This window comes from Apium graveolens, chromosome 11 (assembly GCF_009905375.1).
Source record: "Apium graveolens cultivar Ventura chromosome 11, ASM990537v1, whole genome shotgun sequence".
Classification (NCBI taxonomy): Eukaryota; Viridiplantae; Streptophyta; class Magnoliopsida; order Apiales; family Apiaceae; genus Apium; species Apium graveolens.
In genome coordinates, this window is record NC_133657.1 from 1,301,465 (window position 1) to 1,326,116 (window position 24,652).

At 37.1% G+C, this 24,652-nt stretch overlaps 1 non-coding gene across 1 annotated transcript; it reads right to left on the minus strand.

Moving 5' to 3' along the window:
• Positions 1 to 15,668: 15,668 nt before the first annotated feature.
• LOC141699181 (small nucleolar RNA R71) lies at positions 15,669 to 15,775 on the minus strand. Its single transcript, XR_012565663.1, has one exon. It is a non-coding gene; the product is annotated as a small nucleolar RNA R71 (small nucleolar RNA).
• Between the last annotated feature and the right edge of the window lie 8,877 nt (positions 15,776 to 24,652).

Genomic DNA, 24,652 nt, shown 5'->3' on the forward strand with positions numbered 1-24,652 from the left:
CCTTAAAAATCCTTCTAACTAATTATTCCCCTGACCGTAGGGAAACAAGAAAAATACACTTGTCTTGGATAGTGGATGTTCAGGACACATGACTGGAAATAAATCCCTGCTGTCAGAATTTGAGAAGAAGGTTGGCCCAGATGTATCTTATGGATATGGAAATGTAGGACATACTCTGGGATATGGTAACTTGAGAATATAGCTTTGGTGGAAGGACTGAAGCACAATCTTCTCAGCATCGGTCAAATCACTGACAGAGGTTATCATGTGGTATTCTATGACTCACACTGTGAAGTTGTTCATGACAAGTCAAAGAAAATTGTCTTGATAGGATACAACCATGGTAACATATATAAGCAAGACTACATGAAAGTCTTGAGGAAGAAGCTACTTGCCTGATCTCAAAGGCATCAGTTGATGAGAGCTGGAACTGGCACAAGAAGCTCTCACATCTTAACTTTAATTCAATCAATGAACTTGCCAAGAAGGAGCTGGTAAGAGGATTGCCAAATATGCTATACTCATCTGATGGTCTTTGTGATGCTTGCCAAAAGTCCAAACAAATAATAGTATCTTTCAAAAGCAAAACAAAATTCTCTATTTCTGAACCATATCACATGCTGCACTTGGATCTCTTGGGACCAGTGAATATAATGTCCATCAACAAGAAAAGGTACATACTTGTAATTGTTGATGATTTCACTAGATATACTTTGGTTTATTTTCTACACATGAAGGACGAAACTCCAGAAATTCTTCTGGATCACATAAGGAAAATTGAAAATGGATCCACCCACAAAGTGAAAATTCTGAGAAGTGATAATGGCACTGAGTTCAAGAACTTAAAAATGGAGGAATTTTGCAAGTACAAAGGCATTCAACAACAATTCTCAGCTCCTGGTACACCTCAACAAAATGGTGTTGTTGAGAGGAAGAACAGAACCTTGATTGAAGCTGACAGGACTTTGCTGGAAGAAGCAAAACTACCCACTTACCTTTGGACTGAAGCAGTAAACACAACATGTTACACTCAGAATATTACCCTAATGAACAGACATGGTGTTACTCCTTATCAAATACTGAAAGAAAAGAAGCCCAGTCTCAAACATCTTCATGTATTTGGATATAAGTGCTTTGTTTTGAGAACTCATACTGATCAGCTAGGAAAGTTTGAATCAAAAGCTGATGAAGGAATCTTCGTTGGATACTCACCATCAAGAGCATACAGAGTTTTCATTCTGAGAACAAATACTGTAGTTGTCTCCATAAATGTATCTTTTGATGATAAGAAGATTCCTGGTTTTGAAGAAGACACTCATGAAAGTCTAATCTTTGCAAATGAAAATGCATTGTTAGAATCTGGATCAAACTCTATGAACTATCAAATCCTGATGATCCAAATCCTGATACTCCTTCAGATTCTGAAGATAATCATTGTACTAATGAACCTGCACATGTTGAGAGGGAGCAACAACAAGGGTCAACTGATGGTACTAACACTGAAGAATCATCTCAAGGTTCTTCTCAATCTAGTCTCTCAGAATCCGTTGTTGATTCAACATCAGATGAACATGAGTCAAGTCCCAATACTTCATCAGAGGATAACACAACAGATTCAGGGGGAGCCTCAAATACATTTTATGAGGCATACAATTCAGGGGGATCATCTAGCTCCAGAAGGACACTTCTCACTGCCAGAAAATGGACTAAAGATCATACTCCTGATCTGATCATTGGAAATCCTGATGATGGTGTAAAGACAAGGAGTGCAACTCAGAATAAATGTTTATATCATAATCTACTTTCAAAAGAAGAGCCAAAGAAAGTAGAAGATGCACTCAAGGATGTAGATTGGGTCATGGCTATGCAAGAAGAATTGAATGAGTTCAAAAGAAATGAAGTATGGAAGCTGGTGCCTAGACCTAAGAACATGTCAATTGTAGGCACAAAATGGGTCTTCAGAAATAAGATTGATTCTGATGGAACAATCATCAGAAACAAGGAAAGATTGGTAGCTAAAGGATATTCCCAACATGAAGGTAATGACTATGATGAAACATTTGCTCCTGTTGCTAGGATGGAAGCAATCAGAATGTTCCTGGCATATGCTACTCACAAGAAATTTAAAGTCTTCCATATGGATGTCACGAGTGCATTTCTCAATAGAGAACTTCAAGAGGAAGTCTATGTTGAACAACCACCTGGTTTTGTGGATCCTAATTATCCTAATCATGTTTATAGACTTGACAAAACACTCTATGGACTAAAACAAGCACCTAGGGCATGGTATGAGACTCTTGCTCAGTTTCTACTGGAAAGTGGATTCAAAAGAGGTACAATATATAAAACTTTATTTTATCTGAATCAAGGTAAATATCTGCTTTTAGTTCAAATTTATGTGGATGATATCATTTTTGGATCAACTAATCAAAAACTGTGTGATAAGTTCTCAAAGCTGATGCAATCAAGATATCAAATGAGTATGATGGGAGAAATAAGTTACTTTTTTGGATTGCAAATTAAACAGACTGATAATGAGATTTACATTAATCAGTCAAAGTACACAAAGAATATGCTGAAAAGGTTTAATATACAAGATAGTGCAACAGCAACTGCTCCAATGGCCACTGCTACAAAGCTTGACCCTCATAAAGGTACATCAGTTGATATCTCAAATTACAGAGGTATAATTGGTTCTCTTTTGTACCTAATGGCTAGTAGGCCAGACATTATGTTTGCCACCTGTCTGTGTGCAAGATTTCTGGCAAATCCAAGGGAGCCACATCTTATTGCAGTAAAGAGAATTTTCAGGTACCTCAAGGGTACTGTATCACTTGGTATCTGGTATGCAAGGGAAGCTGATTTTGTATTATGTGGTTATTCAGATGCTGATTTTGCGGGATGCAAAATAGACAGGATGAGTACATCAGGGAGCTGTTAGTTTTTGGGAGGCAGATTAGTCTCATGGTTTAGTAAGAAGCATAAATCTATTTGTACTTTGACTGCTGAGGCTGAATATATTGCAGCTGGGAGTTGCCGTGCTCAGTTGTTATGGATGAGAAATCAGCTCATGGACTATGGATTATCATTTTCTAAAATTCCTATTTATTATGATAATCAAGCTGCTATGGCTATGACAGGAAATCTGGTACAACACTCTCTTACTAAAGATATCAGCATCAGATATCACTTTATAAGAGAGCATGTTATGGAAGGAACAATTGAGCTTCATTTCATTCCTACTGATCAACAGCTGGTTGTTATCTTCACGAAGCCATTACCTGAAGCAACATTTACAAAGCTTGTCAATGAACTTGGTATGGTTAGTTGGGACAAAAATTCTTTTAAATTTATATTTGATCAAATCCTGATGTACCTTGATCAAATCCTGATATGTCCTAAATGTTGTTCTAGATATTAAGCCAGGAATATTTGATGTATTTTATTATATGCATGATGAATTAAGTGAATTTATTTGCTAATTGTGCATGTATGAATAAATATATCATTGTCATCATTGCAAATCAGTCTAGGGAGACGCGCCTTAACAAGACATCTTTTGGTTAAATCATTAAGTTAACTCTACACTTAATAATTGATCAGTCCCCTAGTCCCTTGATATTCCTTTGGTTATTTAAACCATCATTTCTGTTCAGTTCAATCATCTCTACTCAAACACAAAACTCTCTCCTCACCTTTGTTTCTCATATCTCTTTCTTATCAAACATGGCGCATTTCACCTGGTTTTACAACCATTTCACCAATATTGTGACTATCTTTCATGATGGAATGCAAACTCCGTATCACATCAATGCCATCTAATCTGGATTCAACTTCCAGAGGTCATCAAAAATGATCTTCCGGGATATTAAAAAGATCTTCATCTCCACACTCTTCAACAATAAGAAAGAGTCATTCGTCTTGCTGTTCTCTTTGTTGAAAGCAGGAAGAAGCACTGAACATCCTCCAACCATTTCTCTTCACCATCAGATTTTTCAGGCTTCTTAGACCAAGGATGTTGATGTTCATCTAATTAGACCAGGACTTTCTTGTAATCATCTTTTGCATGTAATAAAAAATTTCATGAAATGTACTCTCTTGAATTATTAATGAAAGTTTGTTTATTTTGCTTACAAGACCTAATCTATGATCTTCAATTGTGTATGCATGTTCTTGTTCTTATGTGTAGCCTGTTAATCTCTACATCACACTATTTACATCTATCTTTTAATGTTTCTTGAGATTAAAATTGTGGTATTCTGATAAGCTTGAGTTGTGTTAACAAATACTGATTAATTTGAATCGACAAATCCTGACGATTTCAAATCTTGACAGATAAGAGGTACCAAATACTGATGACAAGTCAGCTTATTTTATTTAAAATATTATTAAAAAAATGATTTCTGAATTATTTAATGCTGAAAATGTGATTATTTTCTTAATTTTTGTTTAAAAGTGGATAAACTGTTGAACAAAGTCACACAGCGTTTTACTACAAGAGTAGTACGTTCTTTGTTGCTGATTCCGCACATTATTCCACTTTCCACTCCAATTTATCAGTAATTATTCTCTATCATAAATCTAATTCACCAAGCTTCCTTCTTCAAGTGTGTTACATACAATTGAACTTTGCAAACTTCTTTTTGCACAAGAGATTCTGTGACACATATTATCATACACACAGCCTCACTGTTCACATTTAACGAACATCTTTCCTCAACACTCACTAACATCATGTCATCTTCTGAGCTTTCACCCCTCTTCAGTCAATCAACCATTATTGTAATAACCCCCAAAATTTTCAACTTTTTGTAACCCTTGTGAATAGTGTTTTAGCTGAATGAGAAAACTTTTCACGCCACACTATGTAGGGGTTCTGTTATGGATATTCTGGGATATTATTAGTACTCTATGTGGTATATAAGTGTATGTAAAGATCGTCAGAATCCAATTTCCGAACACTTGGATTTTTCCCGGAAATCCACTAGATACGGAAAGGATTGAGTATAAGGTAACAGGATAAAAAGGATTTAAATTAAAGGATTATAATAGAGGATCATAAAAAGGAATATAATGTATTGAGAAAGGTTAAGGGAACCTAAGTAATAAGATCCCGGGTATGATCCTTCAAACGATAAACGAAAACGAAAGTTAAGCGAACCGTATAACAGATCAGCAGTCATTAGGCAAACAATTAGGAAGTTAATCAAAGGGATTAGAGAGGATGATGTCACCCAACCAATGAGAAGGGGACAAGGAGGGGAGGATGACATCATGAGGATGACACAAGCATGACATGGGAAGGAAGGAGGTGTGGTTGAATGAGAACCACACAAAATTAAGGGCAACAAGGTAATTGACTAAATCAAACACAAAAACAAATCTACCAAGCCAAGAAAAATCATTTTTCATCAAAATCAAAAAGAAACCAAGGCTTGTTCTTGAGAGCTCTCGGCTTTTTACTATTCAAAAGGCAAGAAATTTCAAAAATTCAAGATCCAAGCTTCCTAAATTGGTAAGATAATTCCCTAATCATCTTTATGCTTAGTTAGGGCTATATCATGAGTTTAAGCCATCAATTCCTTCTCCATCTTCTTCATTTAATCAAAGAAGAAGACTATGAATAGTGTTTTCAAGTTTTTAACTTGAAATTTTTCTTGTTTTCCTTGAAGATCCAAGCATTCCTAAGACTTCTCAAAGCTTCTTAAGGCTTCCTAGCTCCTCCCACCACTTCAAGGAAGGTATACCATCTCCAAACCCTAGATTCCTATGTATTATAAGATGATTTTGATTAGTAGGGTGATATTGTAGCTTGTTGTTGTGATTAGAGTTTGGGATTTGAAATGGAATGGTAAATGTTGTTGTTTTGATTAAAAGAACTTAAGTATGGTTAAAGTTAAGCTTAGGCATAAGTATGAATGTTAAAATTGAATTGGTTGGGGTTGTTATGATGTGATAAGGATGGATGTCGGTTGTATGTTGGATTTGAGGTTGAATTGGGTTGGTTTTGAATGGTTTAAAATTGGGAAATCGCGTAAACATAGCCGTCGTAACGTCCGATTTTCTTTAGACTGTTTTTGTGCATAACATTAGGACCCGAGAACCCCCTGCTAGATTATGACCATTGCCATGTTTAGATAGCTCATGTTACGAGCTTCGTTTTGATATGTAGTTCGTTCGATTCCGATGCCCGGTTTAGGAGAAACGACCGTTTCAAGGAACGGCGTTTCGCGAACGAAACTTTTCCCCTCGCCTTACTTTGAAACAAAGGTTAAAGACCAAAAAGGGTTAATTAATGCATGAAACATTTATGGTAAGTGTGTTAGGAAGTTGGTAAGACACTCGCGAAGGAATCGCCTTAAAACTCGTAAAGGTTAAATTATTAAAAATGGTGGAGCCGAGGGTATATTTAAAAATGCAAGTCGCTCAGGCAAGTTTTCTACCAGTTATAACTGTTGTTGTGATGTATATATGTATTTGCATTATCTTGCGATAGATGCATGTTGGTTAATTAGCAAATGTTGCAATATATTGAAGCATGCTGCTATGGTATATATATATGCATGCCTGTTTCGTATTCTTTCCATATATATATGTTGGTTCAGTTGATAATACCTATGCTAGAGGATAGCAGTAATTTGCATATACCCTTAGTATAGGGACCCAAAGGTGAAAATATTTTCTAAAACCGGGAGTCAAGGATCCCGAGTAGATTTTGTATATATGGATATAAATATATATATATATATATATATACTTATATATATATATATATGGTCATAGTTTTCAAAACTATTAATCGAATAAGGTTTATTCGATAACTTTAACTTTATTTTATTATTGAATATTATTTCGAATATTATTCGAGGGCTTATGACTCAGTTTATATTATTTAATGAATATTTTTGAATATTCATTTGAGGATCTATGACTCCGATTATTTGCTGAGATTTGTTCTTTATTTTATTAAAGAATAAGGTGTAAATAATCAAACTTATTTTCGATTATTCAAATAAAGATAGTACTTTCATATAAGTATATCTTTGGTTATTTAATACTCGTTTCAAGTATAAGTTTTAATACTTCTACTTCAATTATTTTTATAAAGATTATTCTTTATGGAAATATTATTTAAATAATAATATTCAGTCATTTTCTAAATATTCTGGGGACTGATTTACTTCATTAAATCAGCTTTACTCCAAACACTCTATAAAGTGTTTTCGAGTCTTCAAAATGATTTTTAAAAGTTAGAGCGGATCCCAAAACTCATTTTTATATTTAAGATCTTCCTTTTTAAGGGCATTTAAATACTCGCTCAAAACCTGAGGGATCCGGCTCTGTGGTGTATTTTATATTCGCAACACGGTTGCAGTTTTGGTAAATGACTTGATTACTTACCCAACGTTCGGGAAGTAAGTCCATCTATTGAGTCGGCATAAGCAACATGGGCTCAGTGGGCGTCCATAATAGTGTAAGTGGCTCAGTGGGAGTCCATCAAATGCATAAGTGGCTGAGTGGCAGTCCAGCATAAGGTCCTATTGAGACCAGGGTGATGACCAGTGGGGAATTCGTCCATCTACTAGTAGAAAATGTTACTTATGGGTATCTTTGCCTGATTAGCAAGATATCTGGTTTATGCCAAAATTCTTTTCCTTTCCAAATTTATTGGATATTTCAAACTCTGTTCATACTTTACATGACAGAGGTTTTCAGGAAATTGTATAAAGAAGATGTATATGTGGATATATATATATATATATATCAGAACTTAATGAAGTATATCATGACTTCATTTCCTTTAATAATATTTCAAAGATTTAATCTATTCAAATCTTGTCTTGTAGTCTCATCTATGTGATGAACTGTTGAAAACTCTTAATACTTTGAACAATGGTAGTTCAAGTAGCTTTATAAATGATATAAGTGTAGGGAAGTATTTGGTAACTTCATCCCTTGTTTTTACTTATATCTAGTAAGTAATTATCTTACACTTGATAAAAGATTCTAGTAAGTATCCATTTAGATACTTATATTATTGTTATCACTACATATTATCTTGCGAGCTGTCAGGCTCACTCTTGCTTTATTTCTTCATCACACAACAACAGTTAGGAAAGATGGCCAGACTCCAGCAGACCCAGCGCAAGCACGTGGGAAGCGTCCCGCGTCTTCCCGATGATGTTGTAGCTGCTATAGCTGCAGAGGTAGATCTATTGTAGATCAGACCATCTACTTTTGAGAATCAATTATGTATAATTATAACTTGTGGCAGATAATGGCAATTAACTGTAAATTTATCAAGTAATCGTTTTGGGTTGTAATAACTTTTAAATTGTGGATTCAAAGACTTGTACTTATTTCTATTTCATCTCTGAGACTATAACGGGTTGTGGTGTGTGTTAGTGTGGGGTCACAGCATAAGGTTATTATTATTAATTAAGTGAAGTGATATTGTGGAAAGAAAGACCGTGACAACCCGGATCCCCGACTCCGGATCTGGGGGTGTTACAATTATTCATGGCAACACTTTTGGAACCAACAACTATTTGGCTCCACTTTCACATCAGCAGTTTCCTTCATCTTTTCATGATATACAGGATTTCTTACTCCAATGTCCAGTTGGATATGCTCTCACAAATCATACTAAGGTATCTTACAGGGTTGTAATGCAGGTATGGGATACAGCTCTAGTTAATACAACAAATATTGGCTTCTCTTTTGAATTTAGGAGACACAGGTATGACGTTGATGCTGATGTTCTTGTCCAAGCATTAAGATTGCTTGCCTGTGATGGTGCTCCTGACAATTACACAACTGAGCAGTTGTTTGATATGCTCAGAACTTTGAACTATAAAGGTGACATCACAACAATTGGGAAATTGATAAGAACAAAGTTAAAGAGAGAATGAAATTTCTTCTTTGATTGCATCAGCAGATGTTTCTTGAATAAGACAACAAATTTTGATTCTCTTCCCTCCACTTCTCTGAAAATTGGGTATTTTCTTCTTCATTCTGGTAATTTTAACTATGGTAACACAATTAATCAATTCATAATTTCTAAAAGAACAGATGCATCAGGTGTCATAGGGTATACTATGTTAGGTCACACACACTGTAGAGGGGGTGAATACAGTGTAAAATACAATCAAATCGAACTTTAATATCTTAAGTAACAGAAAACAAACTTTATTGAAACAATAAACTCTGTTACAGTATGGAACTGTTACCTCTCAGTGATGAACAAATATCACGAGAGCTGCTAGGGTTACAATGAATAATCTTCTCGAATATGATAACACTTATAGTGTAAACCCTATGTCTGTGTTTATATATTACACAGTTACAAGATAATCGCTAATTGATATGGAATATAATTCTGCTTCCTAAAATATATCAATCAGATATCTTTTCTTCCAAGTATTCCATTCTTCACGGAACTCCTTCTTCATGCATATCTCTTCTTATGTTTATCTCGATCTTCTTTCCTTTAATCAGCTACTATCCTTATCTGATTGTCCTTCAGCACTTAAGTTCTGATATCCAACTTCTGATGATTATCTCCTGATAATATAAGTACTGATATCCTTAAGTCCTGACTTCCAGTATAAGTACTGATTCCCAGTTAAGTACTGATTTGTCCTGTTAAGTAAGATCTGAAAACTAAACATAAATCATATTAGCCATGACATTATCAAATATATCTAACAATCTCCCCCAACTTGTAAATTAGCATAATATACAAGTTTAACAGATATTTGATGATGTCAAAAACATTAAGTATAAATGCATGAGAATTAGACTAGATAGCTACAACTTACAGTCCTTAAAGCTTTACCAATATTTAACTTCTGATAACAACTTCAGTCTGTACAAATATCAGAATTTAAGCAGTTGTAGATCTTCAACTTGGCTTCATCTTCTGATCTCTCTGATGTCAGGAGTTGTTCTGAGATAGTTCTTCAACAAACTTCTCTCAGCATATCTAAGTTCATCAATCATCCTCCTTTTAGCATCTTTAAGCTCTACAGTATCTTCACCAATTTGAAAGATTGCAACCCTGAGATCATTAATCTTTACTTTTCTTATATCCTGATCCAGTCTGATCAAATAAGCTTTATCAGACTCAAGATTGAATTCCACAGCCCTGTAACCTAGAAAGGTAGTTATAATTTTAGCAGTGTTGGGCTTCATTTCAACTATATCACCCTTGTGATCTCTGTACTTTGGAACATATGTGCTGTCAGACTTAACAGAATAAAGCCTTTTCTGTCTCTGAATCTGATCCTTCAAATAGTTTGCAGCAGTTCCTGTCAATCTGTCATCCACTTGAAGTAAGAATAGTACATGCTCCAGTTCTTCAAAATACTTCAATGGAATGGCATTTTGCCTTATATGATAAACCCTACCATCTGTCATGAAGTACAACAAGATGTGTTCTTTGAAGTAGGTATGGTAAACCATTTGTACATATTCTAGTTGATTAAATCTCTCAGGAGTTGCTCCAATACCTGGTTCACTCACGGAAGTTGGATCATTGGTAGTGTTCTGTATTCTTCTTTCATCAGCACTTCCCAATCCAGTTTTATCTCTTGCTTCCTTTCCAGTAACTACTCTTGCTTCAAAACCACTTGCAGCAGTCTTCAAAGGTTGAGTCTGTTTTACTTTAGTGAATCCTGGTAGGAGTGTCTTTGGTCTAACTTCTGATATCAAGTTAACTTGAGCTGTGTCAGAGGTTACTTGCTTCTTTGAAATATCAGAACTTACTTTATCTTGACTCTGAACAACTTGAGCCATGTCAGAGGTTGTTTTAAGAACTTTTCTTGAAGTCAGAGCAAGATCATCCTTTTCATCAGTAATTTCTTCATCCTCAGGAGGCACATAAACCTTGATAGGTTCACCAACCTTTTCTTTACCCTTGGATCTTGGATCTATCTGCGGTTGTGATTTAGCCAATGTTGCTTTAGCATTTGTCCTTTCTTTTATCACAATGCCTTTGAGTTTTGGAAGTGGCTTTTTACCAGAAGCTTCAGATTTAGATGTGACTTTCTCTGATTTAAGTCTGGCTTCTTCCTCCATTAAACTCTCCAAGTCCATTCCTGGATTTTCCTGAAGAAATAATTGTCTTGACATTTCCTCATCAAGATCTAAAAGTTCATCAGAACTTATCCTTTTACCAGTAGCAGAACTTATTATTTTCCCAGTATCAGAACTTGTCCTGTGACTTGTGATTTCAGCTTTTCTTTATGTGAAACCTCTACCTTGACTATGACCTCTACCCATTCCAGAGCATCCTTGATCATCCTTTTCATTATCCTTCCCTTTCAGTGTCTTGTCAGTCTTGCATTTGGACTTAATTACTTTCTCCCCCTTTTTGGCATCAGCAGGAAGTAGAAGAGAGACAAACAATTCCACTGAGGCTTGGATTTCAGTAAGTTGAGATTGCTGAGAAGCTTGATTTGTCAGAATATCATTAATCTGAGCTTGTTATTTCTCTTGAGTCTTCTCAATATAAGCAATCCTGTCAAAGGTAGGTTGGAAGAACTTTTTCTTATCAATCTTTTGAATTTGTTCCTGTTTGATGAATTCTTCCTGAATCTTGTGTAGCTCTGCATGAGTAGTTGAATGAAGACCTTGTAGATGTTTAGTACTCAATGCAGTGACTCTAAGCTGGGTTTTGAAATCATCAGAATTTAACATTTCGTCAGCTTTAGTCAAGTGCTCAGCAAGATGCTTTTCAGTTGGAACACAGGAAACTGAGTTCCACTCCTTAGTCCATTCCTGTCCTGCAGGAGTTTCACTCCAAGGCACTGGTGCTTCTCTGGTAATAAACTTCTTAACAAGTTCAGACTTAAGAATAGTTTGTTGAGGAGCATGTCCTGAAGGACCTGCTGCATCAGCATCTGCATTTGGAGTAGCATCACCAGTATCTCCAGCATTTGCAGCATCAGAACTTACAGAATCAGTATCTTCGGATAAGACAACAGTGTGAGTAGCAATGGAGGCTTCATCATCCTCTAATTTCTGATCTGGTTCAAAGGTCTGATCAACAACCATATCCTGATGCTCACCTATATTCTGATCATCAGCATTTAGATGCAGAGAAGGTGTAGTAGATAACTCTGGAGTTTGAACAGCATCAGTTACAGGTATTGTTGATAGATTATTTGCTGTTGGAGCTTCTAGGAAAATTACTTCAGGCACAACCAAGTTTTGAACATCAATATCAGCACTTGTGCCTGGATCAACAGGAGATACAGATGGTGTGTTGGCCTTTTCAGAAACAGCTTCCTGAGATGGAGTTGATGGAGAAGAAGTGACTTTAGAAAATTCCTTTTCTTGTGAGATCAGAGATTCCTGATCCCCTTCCTTAACTGCTTCCTCATCATCATCTGAAACTGGCCTATTTGCCCTCTGTTTCTTGTATCTCTTTGTAGATTTGGATTCCTTGGGAGTTTCAGGAACTGTCATTCTTCTAAGCCTCTTGAGAAGCCTAGATCCCCCAATTCCAGAATCCTTCTGAGAAGTCTCTTTCTCAGCTTCATCAATAACAGGTTCTGAAGAAGGAACCTGGTCCTCAGTATCAGATTCATCTCTCAAGGCAATCCTCCTTCGCTTTTGAGGTGTTTGAGGAACAGTCTTTATCCTCTTTGGCTTGGAAGATGAAGGCTTCACAGTAGGTACTGAGGTTGAGGGTTGAACTGTCTGTGAAGTGGAGAGATAGGATTTGATATATTGCCTGAGGGTTGGTTGAGTAGAATGGGTGGTAGGTGCTGATGGTTGTTGTGGTATTTGGGAGGTTGTTGTTGGTTGGACATCAGAATAAACAGATCTATAAGTATCAGGATCAGCATTTACTAAGATCTGTTTTACAGATTGAGGAATCTGTAAAGGTCTAACCACTAATTTCTTAGTGTCAGCATTTATCAGGTCATTAAAGTAACGTTTTGCAACCTTAAAAGGTGGAGTTGAGGAACTGACTAATTGTGGTTCATCAGTACAAAAAGTATATATAAGTTGACAGAATCTAGCAAAGTAAACAACATTCCTATCCTCTGTCATCCTATCCCCAATAAAACCAATTATAGCAGTTGCAAAATCAAAATGAGTTTGGTTTATAATAGCATACCAGATGTGCTGACTCAGAATTGGGATATCATCAAAATTCGAACACTTGTTCCCAAAATCTTTAGTGATGCAGTCGAAGAAGAAGCTCCATTCTCTTCTGATATGAGCCCGTTTCAACTGCCCAAGCTTTGCCAAACTGTGTTCATACCCCAAATGGGCCATTAAATCCTGAAGAGCTGATTCCTCTGGAATTGAAAAGGTACATCCTTCTGGGAGATGTAGAGCCTTGCGTATTGTACCAGGAGTGACTGCATATGAAGAATCACCCACTTCGAAAACAATACTGGGAGTGCCATATGTACCACCATTATCAAAGTGCCCAGTCCGCCAAAATGTCAGAACTTGTTGGCTCGAAAAGACTGAAGGCTGGGTCAATGCATTCCCAATCTCACTATGTGCAAGAAGATCTTGCACAAAATACAATTCAGATGGAGCTTCAGCATGATCAAGAATTGCAGCATAGTTATTTGGAACAAACTTAGCTCCATCAATGATTAAATCCTTAGGTGCCATGTGAAAAATTGAAATTTAAGAGTGCCTGTTAGGTGTTGATAAGTGGCATTTTATACCACTTAGAACGTCTTAAAATGGCTTAAATTGGTGTCTTGAAATCAAGTATTTTGTGTATTTGATGCATTTTTCTAGTATTTATGCATTTCAGGGTATTAGTTGCATTTCGGGGGAGGAATCATCAAGAATAAGCCTTGGCATGTGTTCATCATTGCGAGAGGAAAGGAACGGGCAGATTACGGCGAAGAAACGGAGCAAACTTGGATTTTTTTCCAGTGGAGGCCTGCGCGCCCGCACAGCTATGCTGAGCGGCCGCGCAGCAACCTGCGCGCCCGCGCAGCTATGCTGAGCGGCCGCGCAGGGTCGGGAATTTTGCTGAATTATTTTAGACTTCTACTTCTGTTTGGCTTCCAACTTCTATGTAATTTGAGTTTTATGGGACTATTATATAAGTAGATTTGAGACGTTTTCACAGAAAAAATTAAGAAGAAGAAGATTGTGTTTTACGCAAGAAGCGAAGGGGATACCAAGGAGAAGACCTAGAAGCACAGAACAACTCCGAAAAAGAAGATCTTGTTTTCAACTTGTGATTCTTTGAATTAGTTGTAACTTTGGATGCTCGTTTTCGTTCTTGTTGAACCTAGATCTCATTTATTCGTACTTTGATTATTATTTAGTTTATTAAGACCTTGTTCATACCATGTTTTCATTGGAACCCATGGTGACGATGAGTTCGATTATGGGCTAATCGTTGTCATGGGGTTCTAGCGGATTTACTTATGAATTTCAATAGTTAATTGTTTTGATATCTTGGTGTGTGGTGATTGATTGATATCCTAGTATTGGTTGTGCTTATTCGTCTTATGTGCGTAGCTAACATATAAGATAATGTGTTAATCTCTATTGAAGCGACAGTGAATATAGAGGTTTAGAACTTGCCATGCTAGCATAGGTTCTTGTATGTGTATACATGATTCATAGGTAACTCTAACCGTTTTACTTGCCCTATGTAATCAAGATAGATAACTTGTTCTTAAACCGTTATGTTGTCAAATTCTATAGACATATAGGGTCTCAATATAATTGGTGCCTATTCAGCTTTTATCTCTTTTGTGGATGTCTGGTAGAATGGTAATCGTGCAACGAAAGTTGGCGTTTATCAGTTCCGTGTTATCTGATTAGTGTCCTCACCATCACATGCTAAGGTTAAGAATGAGAAGGCTATTGAATGAAGTAGTAATGAAGTTAGAATCCCATGTTTGTCATATATAGTAATTCAACCTCAATTCTCTTAGTTAATGTTATTTAGTATAATCTCTTAGTTTAATAAAAACCCAATTTGTTATTTGTCTTAGCATTGAGCGATAACCATACATTGTTACATAGGTGCATAAATTGAACTTAACCTAAACCAGTCTCTGTGGGAACGAATCTGATTTATATCTTATACTACTTGCGAACGCGTATACTTGCATGAATATTAGCGCGTGTTTTCGCCCTAACAAGTTTTTGGCGCCGCTGCCGGGGACTCGGTGTTAATTTTTAGTTTATGTGCTTGTCATCAGTGGTCGTTAAAGTTCACTGACTCGGATTCTTTTACTTTCATGGTTTATTTGTTTGTGTTTCAGGTACTCATTACAATGGGAGATCCAGCAGCACGAACGAAAGCCTTGATGGATTTTTCTCAACCCAAGATCAATGACATTCAATCTAGTATTGTCCAGCCAGCTATCACATCTAATACCTTTGAGATCAAGCCAGGCATAATTCAATGGGTACAGACTTCAGTCCAGTTTGGGGGTTCTCCAACGGAAGATCCCAATACACACATTAGGGATTTCATTGAAATATGCGACACCTTCAAGTTCAACGGTGTTTCTGAAGATGCTGTGAAGCTGAGACTGTTCCCATTCTCTCTGAAGGACAAGGCTAAGAGCTGGTTACACTCTCTACCAGCTGGTTCGATTACTACTTGGGAAGATCTTGCTCAGAAGTTTCTTACTAAATTCTTCCCTATGGCGAAGACAGCTGCACTCAGGAATGCTATTACTCAATTTGCGCAGCAAACGGGAGAATCGCTAAGTGAAGCTTGGGAGCGCTACAAGGAGATGCTTAGGAAGTGTCCTCATCATGGAGTTCCTGATTGGATGATCATCACTTGTTTTTACAATGGGTTGGGAGCACAGTCCAGACACATGCTCGATGCATCATCAGGCGGAGCATTATAGGCAAAGAGCTATAAGGAAGCTTATGATCTAATTGAACTGATGGCTGCTAATGAATATCAGTATCCAACCCAGAGATATCCACAGGGCAAGGTAGCAGGAGTTCTTGAAGTGGATACAGCTACGACTATCACTGCTCAACTAAAGGCGTTGTCTATGAAGATCGATTCTCTGGCTAACTATGGTGTTAAGCAGATAATTAGTGTTTGTGAGCTGTGTGCAGGTCCGCATGCGACAGAGCAATGCGCTATATCTAGCGACTCAGCTCAGTTTGTGAGCAACTTTCAGAGATCGCAACAACCAGTTCCAGACACTTATCATCCTGACAACTGGAATCATCCTAACTTCAGCTGGAGCAACAATCAGAATGTGATGCAACAGCCGTTCCAGCCATTTGGAAATAAGCTGTTCAACTCTCTTGGTTTTCAGCAACAACTCCAACTTCAACAACAAACTCATGATGCAGGTCTATCTTCGAATGAAAAATCTGAATTAGAGGAGTTGAGGCTTATGTGCAAAAACCAGGCTCTTATATGCCAAAGCCAAGCTGTTTCTATCAAGAGTCTGGAGAACCAAATAGGGCAAATTGCTAATGCCTTATTGAATCGACCACCAGGAACGGTTCCTAGTGATACAAAAACAAATCCAGGCAAGAGGGAAGTTGAAGAACAGGTGAACGCCATCACCTTAAGGTCTGGAAAGGTCGCAAGCCCCCAAGTTCAGCAAGACGAAGAGCCTGAAAAGTCTCAAGTTCCAGAATCTGAAGTTTTGGCTAAAGAAGACGTGTAGAAGGAAGTAGAGGTGGAACCAAAGAAGACTACTGTGGAACACACTCCTCCTGAGGGTAATACAGGGGAGAAACAGATCTATCCTCCACCTCCTTTTCCTAAAAGGCTGCAGAAGAAAAAGCTGGATAAATAGTTTGAGAAGTTTCTGGAGGTGTTCAAGAAACTTCATATCAACATACCTTTCGCTGAAGCTCTTGAACAGATGCCTAGCTATGCGAGGTTTATGAAAGGTATTCTCTCTCGGAAAGTGAAGCTCGATGACTTAGAGACCGTTGCTCTAACGGAGGAATGCAGTGCTGTGCTGCAACAGAAGTTGCCTCCAAAGCTTAAAGATCCTGGAAGCTTCACTAATCCTTGCACCATCGGAAACTTGTCGTTCGACAAGTGTTTATGTGATTTAGGAGCTAGCATCAATCTGATGCCCTTATCTATCTTCAAGAAGCTTGGTCTGCCTGAGCCGAAACCAACATTCATGTCATTGCAACTAGCTGACCGTTCCATCACTTATCCACGAGGTATAGTGGAGGATGTCTTGGTCAAGGTGGATAAACTCTTCTTCCCTGCTGACTTTGTAATTCTTGATTTCGAGGAAGATAAGAAGATTCCCATTATCTTGGGAAGACCATTCTTGGCTACAGGCCGAACTATGATCGATGTGCAAAAAGGAGAGCTTACGATGAAGGTTAATGATCAGAAGGTCACTTTCAATGTGTTCAAGGAAATAAAATTACCCACAGCTAAAGAGGAGTGCTTTAAAGTAGAGCAAATTCAGGTTTTGAATGCACCTCTGTGGAAGAGGAAGTTGGATGTGCCATTCGATTCTCTTGGGTTAGCAGAGCTGAAAATTTCTCAGGATCGTCTCGAGTCGTCTATTGAAGATGCTCCTACACTTGAGCTCAACCCACTACCAAATCACTTGAGTTATTCATTCTTAGGTGCACCCCCTGACAAGGGGTTGGGATATATCTTTGATGATGTAGAGGGTAGCCGAACGGATCCTCCTGTGCCTATAGAGGGTTCTTCTCATGGGAAACAGGTAGTTGATAGGACTGGTGTTGGTGATGAGCAGTACAGGCGAGTAACTAGGCGTATGGAGGCCATGCACGATATTCACCGTCATTTTGCTGCAGATTTGACACATGCTTTTGGTACTGTTGTTCGAGACACTGGTGGCGAGGTTGATTGGCCACCTGATCCTCCACCCGACAAGGGTGAATCTCCCGCTCATTAGGTATGCCTGAAATCCTTATTATTGCCTTCAATGAGGACATTGAAAATTTTAAGTATGGGGGTGGTAGTTAAGAAATATTGTGTGTGTGTCATTTAGTTGCATATTCATGATAGTTTAATTCATATAGTTGCATAATTTATGCCATATAGTTTTTTTATGAATGTCATGTAGCTCATGCATTTACCATGATCCCTTTTGGAATGATTTATCGACTGAATTGTGATATTGATGCGAGTGTAGTGATAGCATTAAAGTGATATTAAGTTGTGTAGGTTGATATGCATGCTAGAAACCATTGTAAGTCCACTAAGTCTTAGAGAATGCGTAAGGGCTAGATTGTTGTTATGATTTGGTTGTTTTCAAGGTCAATCTACTTATTATGCTTAGAATTCGATTATAGGTTCTTAGTGATAAAGACATGAAAAAGAAAAATTTTGGAGAAAAAAATATGGAAGTTGTTGCTAGTTATGGTTAGGCGTCAAATGGCTAGTAGCCGGCTCGCGTATGTTGCAAGTAGTCTAGGGTTGAGCAAGATGGAGCGAAACGCACTTGCTCAGAAATTAAAAAAAAAAATATTTTGGCATAATTGATCAAGAGTGGGCTCTTTGGTATTCGAGTTATTAAGTTCTTAGGGGACTTTGTGCCTAGCGACCTAAGGCTTTTAGAGTCTGGGATCCGCTAACCTAACGCTCGTTACATGGATATCATTGTATAAGTCTTTTGTGGACCTCACTCATTGCACGGTCAAATAAGCATTTGAGTTGTAAATAAAAAGCACGATTCCGTAGTAAGCTCCAGAGTTCTTGTAGTGTTGTATATCACTTTGTGCATGGAATTTTTATTCTTTGTATAATCATAGGATTGCCTTGAGGATAGTCTAGTCATAGTAATTGGTCTAGTTCCGAAGCATATCTGTTAAGCATTTGCACACACCACGTTTCTGGCTGTATGTCCGTTTGCATGAGTTTATTGATCTTTAGTTCTCTAACTGCATTCGTTGAGATGTGGCAATTTGGTTGATTAATTGTAGTAAGGGGATCGCTGCATTTTCATATAGATTGTATTCATTCATATTTTTATTTGTTTTTGAGTCTGTGACGCTTGAGGGCAAGCATCGATTTAAGTTTGGGGGTGTGATAAGTGGCATTTTATACCACTTAGAACGTCTTAAAATGGCTTAAATTGGTGTCTTGAAATCAAGTATTTTGTGTATTTGATGCGTTTTTCTAGTATTTATGCATTTCAGGGTATTAGTTGCATTTCGGGGGAGGAATCATCAAGAATAAGCCTTAGCATGTGTTCATCATTGCGAGAGGAAAGGAACGGGCAGATTACGGCGAAGAAACGGAGCAAACTTGGATTTTTTTCCAGTGGAGGCCTGCGCGCCCGCGCAGCTATGCTGAGCGGCCGCGCAGGGTCGGGAATTTTGCTGAATTATTTTAGACTTCTACTTCTGTTTGGCTTCCAACTTCTATGTAATCTGAGTTTTATGGGACTATTATATAAGTAGATTTGAGACGTTTTCACAGAAAAAATTAAGAAGAAGAAGATTGTGTTTTACGCAAGAAGCGAAGGGGATACCAAGGAGAAGACCTAGAAGCACAGAACAACTCCGAAAAAGAAGATCTTGTTTTCAACTTGTGATTCTTTGAATTAGTTGTAACTTTGGATGCTCATTTTCGTTCTTGTTGAACCTAGATCTCGTTTATTCGTACTTTGATTATTATTTAGTTTATTAAGACCTTGTTCATACCATGTTTTCATTGGAACCCTTGGTGACGATGAGTTCGATTATGGGCTAATCGTTGTCATGGGGTTCTAGCGGATTTACTTATGAATTTCAATAGTTAATTGTTTCGATATCTTGGTGTGTGGTGATTGATTGATATCCTAGTATTGGTTGTGCTTATTCGTCTTATGTGCGTAGCTAACATATAAGATAGCGTGTTAATCTCTATTGAAGCGACAGTGAATATAGAGGTTTAGAACTTGCCATGCTAGCATAGGTTCTTGTATGTGTATACATGATTCGTAGGTAACTCTAACCGTTTTACTTGCCCTATGTAATCAAGATAGATAACTTGTTCTTAAACCGTTATGTTGTCAAATTCTATAGACATATAGGGTCTCAATATAATTGGTGCCTATTCAGCTTCTATCTCTTTTGTGGATGTCTGGTAGAATGGTAATCGTGCAACGAAAGTTGGCGTTTATCAGTTCCGTGTTATCTGATTAGTGTCCTCACCATCACATGCCACGGTTAAGAACGAGAAGGCTATTGAATGAAGTAGTAATGAAGTTAGAATCCCATGTTTGTCATATATAGTAATTCAACCTCAATTCTCTTAGTTAATGTTATTTAGTATAATCTCTTAGTTTAATAAAAACCCAATTTGTTATTTGTCTTAGCATTGAGCGATAACCATACATTGTTGCATAGGTGCATAAATTGAACTTAACCTAAACCAGTCTCTGTGGGAATGAATCTGATTTATATCTTATACTACTTGTGAACGCGTATACTTGCGTGAATATTAGCGCGTGTTTTCGCCCTAACAGGTGTTTGAGAAAATATCTGTATGAAAAACCAACGTGAGAAGAAGAAAGAGAGTAAAAGCAAGTAGAGAAAAAGTATGAAAGGAAATAAAAGATTAAAAAATCTTCTCTCTGTCTTACTTATACTCCTTTTTAAAAAAAAAAAATGTAACCGTTGGACACCTGTTAGACATGCAGTAATAACGGATAGTTACTGGGCTCGAGAAAACAGTAATCATTACTTACCCACTTACAGTTTTTCAAGGAAAACCGTTCCACTTACCCAGATATTCCATTAATCAAGGTCGTTCCCACTTATTTAATTATTTTTCACTGCAACATTAATATTCTGAAAATAAATCAAGTGAAAATGACCAAAATAAATTAGATGAGTAAGTACTGATAAAGTAAAATCAGAACTTAGAATTTATATGGTCATCAGAATATGAATATTTATCAGGATTTATCAATGCATTACAAAATATCTCAGAGACAAAATCTTGAAACAAAAACAAATTTCATTAATATATCAAGAGAATACATGCATGAAATTGAAAGTACATCAGAATTTATACAAGATTTCCCTAAGCTGCTAAACCTAACATCAACAGCCTTAGTCCTAGCTCAAGAAGCAGGGCAAGGCTGATGATGAAGAAAAACAGGAAGAAGAAAATAAATCATTTCTTCTTCCTACTCTCGACAAACAGAATGGCGAGTCGAATGATTCGCTCTTGCTGGCGGAGAGCTTCCAGCCTTTCCTCCTCCAATCGCTCCAGATGGCGATGGTAATCCATATAGAAGAACAGGAGGTGGGTGAGTTCCTCCTGTGGGACAGAGTCCCATATCTCATCAGGAATGGCAGTGACGTACCATTCCTGCCGCCAATCGGCACAGCTTAGCTCCATATTGAAGGTTTCGTAGTTCAAAAACATGTTGTATCTGACCATGGTGTTTTTGATAGAAAAAGTATGAAGGTAAGTTTGTGAGAAAAGATTTGATGGGAAGGCTGATGTGAAGTGGTTGCTTATATAGGCAGGAGAATGCCAGGAGACGCAAAGAAATTTAATGTTGACAGGTAGAATTAATTCTACCTCGTCTCCCCAGACTTGGAAAAAGAAAAACATTCATTGGAAAGAGAAAACATGGTTTAATGCGCACAAGAAGCAAGTAAAAGTTGACTGTTCAAGTACGAATATCACTAACCCTAACCATAGTGACTATTAATCTTCCACTTCACATATTTTAGTTTGAACCGAGACTGTTATTAAATTTTATCCACAGATAAGTCAAGTAAAGAATTAGACTGTAATATCAGAACTTAGACTTATATCAGAACTTAACAGTCATCAGAACATAATTTCTTAACTCGAAAAAGGAATGCCTATCTTAGGAAATCCTCACACAAATTCTGATTTATATTCTTCAGAACTTAATCATCAGAATATGTAATCAGAACTTGTCCTCAGAATTGGTACAATGAAACACAATGACTGTTCATCTAAAACAACATAGATCACCACAGTAATTTTCATCATTCATATGGAGTGATTAGTGTGTGTATTAAGCTAAATATCAGACAAAGAGTAAAGTCTGATTCACTTCAGTACATCTTAGAAATAAGACATAACTAAAACTTTGCTAAAGAGCTGTCATTATCCTGAAACCTACTGATGAATGAGTTCATGCTTGAGTCCACCTCAACTATTTTGTGCTAATTTTATGCATCTTTTTAAAGTCCATTTCACAGTGGCTTCTCAGTGTAAGTGAGTCATGACTGCTTATCAGAATTTATGCTATTATCAGAGTATTTCTCCAGTAATCATAGAGTGTGAAAAGTCACCAAGAAAATATTTTAGTTGCTTTTCTGATGCATATTACTTAATACCAGCAATGCACTTGGGTCGTCCCTTCCACATTTTTACTCTAGATCTCAAAGGAGTACCTGATTTTATTCTTTTATCCTTTTGCTTTTTCTTTTGATAAGTGAGGTTTATCAGCACTTAGTGCATTCATCAGATTTACTAGTATCAGAACTTAACAGATGAGTAGCATTATTCTAATTTGTGACTTAGTAATAAGATAGACAAAGTAAACTCAACTAAGCTCAATTATCAGAATTTGCTTGTGTCAATAGATTTCCACAGAAATAATTACTTCTTATATGGGATCCTTTGTTTATTGAAGACTACTAGGTCAGCATCTAGCACAGTTATCCTCATAGGATTGAATAGTTACTTAAACAGAAATATCACTTATCAGAGTTTAGAAACATATATCAGACAACAGTCAGTACTTAAACACATTTGTCAATTAAGCACATAATGCACAAAGAGATTAAATTCTGTAAATACTGATCATAAAGTCTGATATAATAGAACAAAACTAAGCAGATTTAGAGAAAGAACCTGAAACCATTCCAAGTTCATTTACCAATCTTGTAAAAGTGGCTTCACACAATAGTTTTGTGAAGATATCTGCTAGTTGTTGATCTGTTGGAACAAAGTGCAATTCCACTGTACCTTCATCTACATGTTCCCTGATGAAGTGATACCTGATGCTGATGTGCTTTGTCATAGAGTGTTGAACTGGATTACCTGTCATAGCAATAGCACTTTGATTATCACAGTAAATAGGGATTTTGAAATATGTTAACCCATAATCCAGTAACTGATTCTTCATCCAAAAAATCTGTGCACAACAGCTTCCTGCAGCAATTTACTCTGCTTCTGCAGTTGATGTGGAAATTGACTTTTGTTTCTTGCTGAACCAAGAAACCAATCTGCCTCCAAGAAATTGGCAGCTTCTACTTGTGCTTTTCCTGTCAATTTTGCAACCTACAAAATCTGCATCTGAGTAACCTATTAGTTTAAAATCTGATTCTCTAGGATACCACAATCCCAGATCAGCTGTTCCTTTAAGATACTTGAAAATTCTTTTCACAGCTGTTAAGTGAGGTTCTCTTGGATCTGCTTGAAATCTTGCACAAAGACAGGTAGTATACATGATATCAGGTCTACTAGCAGTTAGATAGAGTAGAGAGCCAATCATACCTCTGTAATCAGTAACATCTACTGATTTACCAGTATCCTTATCCAGTTTTGTTGCAGTGGCCATGGGAGTGGATGCACTTGAATAATCTTGCATTCCAAATTTCTTCAGCAAGTTTCTGGTGTACTTAGTTTGATAAATAAAAGTGCCTTCATCATTCTGCTTGACTTGAAGGCCCAGAAAATAGCTAAGTTCCCCCCATCATACTCATCTGATACTTTGACTGCATCAGTTTGGCAAACTTCTTGCAAAGTCTGTCATTTGTAGACCCAAAAATGATATCATCAACATAAATCTGGACCAGAAGTAAGTCCTTTCCATGGTTGAGGTAGAACAGTGTTTTGTCTATTGTTCCTCTGTTGAATCCACTTTCCAGAAGAAACTGAGCTAAAGTCTCATACCATGCTCTAGGAGCTTGCTTAAGTCCATAAAGTGCTTTATCAAGCCTGGATGTTTAAAATCTACAAAGCCTGGAGGTTGTTCAACATATACTTCCTCCTCTAATTCTCCATTGAGAAAAGCACTTTTCACATCCATTTGAAAGACAGTAAACTTTTTGTGAGCAACATAAGCCAAAAATATCCTTATAGCTTCTAACCTAGCAACTGGTGCAAATGTTTCATCATAATCAATTCCCTCCTGTTGAGAATATCCTTTTGCAACCAGCCTTGCCTTATTTCTTGTAATTATGCCATCACTGTCAGTTTTGTTTCTGAATACCCACTTTGTACCAACAACAGATCTATTCTTTGGTCTTGGAACTAGGGTCCAGACTTTGTTTCTTTTAAATTCATTTAACTCTTCTTGCATTGCTTGCACCCAATCAGCATCTTGAAGAGCTTCTTCGACTTTCTTTGGCTCAGTCTGAGAGAGAAAAGAATTGTAAAGACATTCGTTTGAAGTACCTGTTCTAGTTCTGACACCTGCATCAGGATTTCCAATTATCAAATCAGGTGTATGTGATTTTGTCCACTTCCTTGCAGATGGAAGGTTTTCTCTAGAACTGGATGCTCCCCCATGATCCATGCTGTCTTTATTTTCATTTTTTGATGCTCCCCCTGAAACTATGTTCTCTGAGTTGGATTCTTCAGAATTTAGATTTTCAGCACTATCAGAACTTGGCTTATCAGAACTTGACGAATCAGAACTTGAAGAGCCAGATGTATGTTCTGATGTTTCTTGAGATG